Here is a 7225-nt window from a genome sequence, read left to right on the forward strand (position 1 = left end):
CTTGCTCCACGTACTATGTATGATTATGCTAAACCTTCTTTAACAGGAACTGAATCGAGCATAGTTAGGCCTACTGTTGCTGCAAATAAATTTGAACTGAAACCTAACACCATTCAAATGATCCAACAGTTTGTTCAGCTTGATGGTTTACAGGACGAGGATCCAAACGCTCAGTTGGAAAATTTCTTAGAGTTTTGCGACACTTTTAAAATCAATGGTGTTTCTGATGATGCCATTCACCTTTGTTTGTTTCCTTTTTCGTTGAGGAATAAGGCTAAACAGTGGTTGAACTCGTTACCACAAGGGTCAATCACTACTTGGGAACAAATGACCGAAAAGTTTTTATTAAAATATTTTTCGCCAGCTAAAACAGCCAAATTACGTAATGATATCTCTTCTTTTATGCAGATGCATTTAGAAACACTCTACGATACATGGGAGAGATACAAGGATCTATTGAGAAGGTGCCCTCACCATGGTTTACCACTCTGGCTACAGGTTCAAACGTTTCATAATGGCTTGAATCCTTCGACTCGACAAATGATTGACACAGCCGCTGGTGGAACTATCAATAATAATACACTTGAGGATGCATATGAATTTATAGAATAGATGTCACTGAATAATTATCAGTGGCAAGTCATGAGGACAAAACCAACGAAAACAGCCGACGTTTTTAAGTCGATTTGGTCACCATGCTTTCTAATCAGGTAGAACTTTTGAACAAAAAAATTGACGATTTTCTCGGTTCTTCATAGGTTCACCCAGTAATGCAATGCGAAGCAAGTGGAGGTGGATCAAGCAATTCAGAATACCTACCCTATGGCCACAACATGGAGAACGAGTAGTTAAATTACATGGGTAATAATAGTCAATCTCAAAATAATCCTTATAGTAACACTTACAATGCAGGTTGGAGAAACCACCCAAATTTTTCATGGGGAGGCTAAGGAAATCAGAGACCACCACCACCTCCAAGCTTCCAACAACCACCCTACCAGCAAAAGAAAAAATTGAACCTTGAAGAGATGCTAACAAAATTCATCTCGGTGTCAAAAACTCATTTTTAGAATACTGAGATAGCACTTAAAAATCAACAAGCGTCGATCCAAGGGCTCGAAACTCAGATAGGTTTGCTTGCTAAATTGATATCTGAACGACCACAAGGTAGCCTTCCGAGTAACACTGAACCTAACCCAAGGGAGCAAATCAATGCAATTACCATTCAAGAGGAGGAAGGGTTAGTTGCACCTGAACCAGAACTGAGGCAAGAAACTGTGCTAAGTAAAGGTAAAGGTGAGGTGGACCACAATGACCAGAAACCGGTAAGTAAAGAATACAAACCTCGTGTGCCATACCCAAACGTGACAAGGAAAGACCGCACAGAAGAACAATTCGATAAATTCCTTAAATTATTAAAGAAGTTAGATATTAACTTACCGTTTATTGAAGCTCTTTCGCAGATGCCAAACGCAGTCAAATTCTTAAAGGAGCTTTTAACAAACAAGCGGAAGATGGATGAGGTGTCGCATGTAGAGCTAAATGTGGTTTGCTCAGCCATACTATAGAATAAGCTGGCCAACAAATTAAAAGATCCAGGGAGTTTTACGATTCCCTGATTAATTGGTAACCTAGATGTTAATAATGTTTTGGCTGATTTAGGGGCTAGTATCAATGTCATGCCTTACAAAATGTTTAAGCAACTAGGTCTTGGGAAACCCAAACAAACTAGGATGAGTATTCAATTAGCCAATAAAACAATCAGATTTCCTAGGGGGATTATTGAAGATGTACTCGTTAAAATTGACAAATTTATATTCCCAATTGATTTTGTTATTTTAGGCATAGAAGAGGATAGTAACGTTCCTTTAATTTTAGGGAGGCCCTTTTTAGCAACTGCTAGAACAATAATTGATGTTGGCACAGGTGAGCTCACACTTCGTGTAGGAGACAAAATAATCACCCTTCAAGCTCGTAATTTGAGTAACACATCGAAAATTGAAAGTGGTGATTTAAATCATCCTACTAAAACTAACCATGTGGTGCAACCTACTTTGCAGGAAATAGGTTCAAAGAACATACATGAGCCATGTTCAAGCAACAACAAAGGACCTATCAATGAAGAACGAGGGCCACAAATTGAGGAACTAGATGAATGGCAGACACATAAACTGAAAACACACGATAAACCAAAACCACGCCATGACAAGTTAAATTTTTCCCCGAATCAACTTAAAGTTGGAGACAAAATGCTATTAGATGTAGTAGACCCTTGTATTACCACTTCTGAACAGAATGAAGAGATCCCTCTTACGATACTTAGCATTTTTCCATACGGTACAGTCGAGGAAATTCATCCAAAATTGGACATGTTCAAGGTAAATAGTACTTGTCTTAAACCTTATGTTGATAAAACTGATAGTAGGGTTGAGGAGTGTAAACTTCTCGAACCACCATAATTACGCAACAAGAGAGGTAAGTCAAGCTTAGACTATAAATAAGTGTTTTTCGGGAGGCAACCCGAGCACTAACGATGTTAACCTCTTTAAAATTTTAGTTTTTAACATCTAATCACTAACTAAGTCACTGAAACACAGGTTTTCTAATCCACACGGCTGGGCACACAGGCTTGCCTTAGGTCGTGCTAACACCACGGGAGGTAACACGACCGTACGATACGACCATGTGAAAACAGGGCAAAAACGTTTCCCCAACAAGGGATTCGACAAGTTGCCACGGCCGTGGGCAATCTTGCAAAATTAACACGGGCGTGCGACACGACTGTGCCCACTGACCATGGTCGAGCCTATCAATATAACACGGGCATTCGCCTGCATACATGGTCGTATGCGCCCAATTTTGAAAACCACGAAACGCACGGACTGAAATGAGGGCACACGAGCGTGCCTTACGGTCGTGTGCCCCAATCTCTTTATAAACACCTATTATTTATTTTATTTTTATCTTTATATTTTGAAATTACTTTTTATTTCCTTTTAATACTACTTTATCTTGCAATTTTATAATTTTTATTCAGCTATTTATTTACGAGTAATTATGCTTCTTTATGTTTCCTAAAAAGTTCCTGATTCTATCACAGTTATAAAGAGCTCCAAAGCTCACCATCACTTAGGAACTTGATACTCCCCTGGAAAAGGTTCTCCACAACTGCCATGTCCTGCCCGACCACCACGATAACCTCTTCGATGGACACTGTGGTTGTGGAACCCAACCTTTACCACCACCGGAGTATCCTCCTCCAATCTTATCATTTCCCTTGGCCGATTATTCTCCATAACTCCATTTCAAGGAGTCCATTCATCATTTAGGAATTTTCACTTCTCTCCCTATCTTAGGATCTTATATCTATATCGTCATAATCTAACTTTGTACATTGAGGGCAATGTACATCTTCAGTGTGGGGGGTCTTTTATATCATTATCAAAAATCCCTGAATTTTGTCTCGTTCTCATGTGATCTTCTCATACCACTATTAGAGTGAATTTTGATTAAGTTATGATTTTTATTGATATATCTTGAATTAAAACATAGGCATTTATGCATTTATCATTTAAACTTTAAGACATTAGAGAATCAAGCATGATAAGTTGATTTTTGAAAATTTAAAACTTTTAGGTTGTTTTCCCCAAGTTAAGTATTATCTTGAGTTGAAATTCACAGGTTTAAACATCAAAAAGCCATAATTTTTGTGAGATCTTGAGCCTTTAGAGCATCTATTTCTTTCATGCTCACTTTTATTATTGCTTTGAGTACGTCAGTATTGATTTGTTACTCTAGAACTTGCTTGATTATGCATGTCAAGACCACACCATTTGGTTTGATATGTCGAGATGATAAAGGCACTTAGGTTTAACCACTCACTCCACAAAAGCCTACCTTCATAATTAACACTTAGTAAACTCATTTGAGCCTAACAAGCCATTAATTGATTTACCCTCAATATTAACCCATAACCCATTATTGTTGAAATCCCCTAATTTGATCCCTATTTTTGTCGAGATTTGATTTGAATTAATTGCTTAACTATGTTTTATTCTTCAAAGTTCTATGTTATTTGACTTGTTCTTAAAAAAAATATACAATACTTACATACATTTTAGTAGTAATTCTTCGTTTTTGAGCTTAGGTGTTAATTCTATATTCTGAGAAGAAGCTCACTTGTATTCAACTGATGACTAGTTATTTTTCTAGCTCAGTAATTTTACAATTCAATCTTGATTCCAACCTTTTCTTTCAGCTTGTGACCACACCCCCTAACCAAAGCCACGCTACAACCCTCTAAAGACCTTTTTGATTGATGTGTCATCTTAATATATAGTGGTGGAGATTTGATTTTCAAGCAAGCCTATGGTAATAACTTTTCATATTGACTAATGAGTGCTTTATTTGATGCCCTTAAACACCTCGAGTGATTTGAGTGAACTTTTAGTGAGGATGTTAAACTCTGTGATATTTTGATCAAAGGTGATTACTTAGATAAGGAAGGACACCTATGTTTTCATGATAAAATGCTCAACTTGGAATGTTTAAAACTTTGATGTACTTTTAATTGAATTTTCAACGAATGATCACTTATGGATTATTTTGAGATATTGTTGATAGGGATTATAATTTGAGAAGAATTTATTTTGATTGTGAGTTGAGGATTTTGCTTGAGGACAAACAAACGCTTAAGTGTGGGGGTATTTGACAAACCGTAATTTATACATATTTTTATCCCATGCTTAGCACATTTATGGATGAATTCTCCTTAGATTTGGTGAATTCGATGCTCCTAATTCTTTAATTTTATGTTTTATACTTAGGTGAGCATAGGAGAGTAAAAAGGGTGAGAAATGGGCCGAAAACAGGGAAAATGAACCCACATGAGAAATCAACACAGCCTGGACTTCCTCACACGGGTGTGTCACAAGGCCGTGTCCATTTGGCAGGATCGAAGCACGACTTACATGGGTAGACTACACACCTGTGCCTATTCAACAGCCTTGACCACGGGCTGGAGTAATCACACACGGGCGTGTTACACGGGCGTGTCCCTGCCGAGCCCAAGTATATTCCTATTTAGAAAAGGCCACTTTTGAGGGCTCTTAGGCATTTTAAAGCCTATTTAAACACCTGAGGAGGCATTTAGAAGAGACACACGAAGTAGGAGGCAATGAATTACTTAACAGAAGCCAATTGGTCCATCTCAGAAGCCGGATTCATCGTCAAGACTGAAGATCCCCTTCAATTTTCATTCAGGGGTTTTGGGTTTTATTTATGTTTTGTATTCATTATTCTTCTGAGATGTTTTCTTTTATAATTATGAACTAAACTCCCTAAATACCTAAGTGGAATGAAACCTAAGAGCGAATCTTGTTATTATTATCTGAATTGCATGGTAAATATTTGACTTGTTCTTAATTATGTGTTCTTAATTCTTGTTTTAACATTTTAGGATATTGATTCAAGTTAATGCTCTTATTTAGAGAAGGAATAGACCCTGTATAGGAGTAAATTTGTCATAATTAAGTGGAGTTGGTTGCACGCCTAGAGATAGGGTGATAAGATTTTACCGGATTAGGGTGAAACCTAATAAGGGGATCCATAGATCTAGTTAATGCAACACTAAGACATTAATTAGAAAGATATTTCAATTAATCAACCTAGGGTTAGACATTATTAGTCTCGAGAGAGATAATAATATAACTTAGTGATTTCTACAGATCAAGTAAAATGAATAAATCGTCTGATTCAGAGTCAAATAACAAGTGAAGTCTAGGTGGATTTTTCCTTAGGTATTGTCTTAATCAATCGAGTTTTCCCAAAAGCTTTTTCCTAATTTTCTCTCTGTGCACCCTTAGTTTAGTTAATTATTCTAGATAAACAAATCCCTAAATTTTTAGGTTAGATAATAAAAAGAAAGTAATTACTAGTACTCTTGGTTCCTTTGGGTTTGACAATCCAGTCTTGCTAAAGCTATACTACTATTCGATAGGTACACTTGCCTTCATCATGATAATAGTTAGTTCCAAGAAAGTTAATTATATATACTTAAAACCTGTCACGAATATCACGTATCATATGTGTTCATGGATTGTTTTGAATAATTTGGTGAATCAAAGGGTTAATTTTGAATACATTTAGATCAAGAAAAGAGGAATTCAGATTTAGACCAAGGGAAGTCGAAGATTGTAGAGTAAACAGTCTGAGTCGACAGTTCAGAGTACGAGGTAAGTTCGTACTTAAAACATAATGTTAAGTATGTTTTGATGTTTTTATTATATATACATTGTATATATGTTTGGCTTGGATGAATATGATGATAAATTAATAGTATTTGGCACTAAATGTGCGATTTAAACTAGCTTCGGCTATATAAGGCACTAGTGTCCGATAACAACTTAGTTTTGGCTAATTGGGATGGCACTAAGTGTGCAAAATCGTTCTAGCTTCAGCTAACTGTTACAGCACTAAGTGTGCGGATGTTCAAAGTACGAATAATTTACGGAAAGTCTTAAAATATTTAAATGAAAGGTGAGAATGAACGGGAAGATTCAGGTATGTACGATACCTATGTGGTAGATGATACTATGTATGTGAAGCTCATAGATTTGGTATGAACATATGGATCGTGTTGGTATATATTTGATATATGATTTGAGAATTTGTAAGTACTTATGTATTAATGATTTTTGGTACGAGCTTACTAAGCTTTTGAAAGCTTACTTTGTGTGTGTTTGCATTGTTTTTTTTAGATATTGAAGTTACTGCAAGCTCAGGGATTGTCAAGGATCATCACCACACTATCAACCCTCATTTTGGTATTTTGAAATTGTATATTTTGAAGTATGCTATGTATAGGCTAGTAGTTGTGGGATTATGTTTTGTGATGTATATATATTTAGCCATGTGATTTGGCTAGTTTATGTTTGAACTTATAGTTTGATTATGGTATATAATATGTGATGCCAATGTTCAATTTGGTATGTTTTGGTTGGTTAAAAGTGATGGTAAAATGGCAAGTTTGGTAAGTTCATTGTAATATCCCGAATTAGGGCCTAATCAGAATAGTGGTTTCGTGACCACAAATTTGAGATAGAAATAATTATTTTATGATTATTTTGAGGTCTATGATATGATTGCATGATTGTGTGAAAATTTCGTGAAGAAATTCTATGCATAAAGTGCTTAATTTCAAGTTAGGGACTAAATTGAATAAGTT

At 36.1% G+C, this 7225-nt stretch overlaps 1 non-coding gene across 1 annotated transcript; it reads right to left on the reverse strand.

Moving 5' to 3' along the window:
- Nucleotides 1-375: 375 nt before the first annotated feature.
- Nucleotides 376-482, reverse strand: LOC121229781 (small nucleolar RNA R71). Its single transcript, XR_005927737.1, has one exon. It is a non-coding gene; the product is annotated as a small nucleolar RNA R71 (small nucleolar RNA).
- Nucleotides 483-7225: the final 6743 nt, after the last annotated feature.

Source organism: Gossypium hirsutum, chromosome A05 (genome assembly GCF_007990345.1).
Source record: "Gossypium hirsutum isolate 1008001.06 chromosome A05, Gossypium_hirsutum_v2.1, whole genome shotgun sequence".
In the NCBI taxonomy this organism is placed as follows: Eukaryota; Viridiplantae; Streptophyta; class Magnoliopsida; order Malvales; family Malvaceae; genus Gossypium; species Gossypium hirsutum.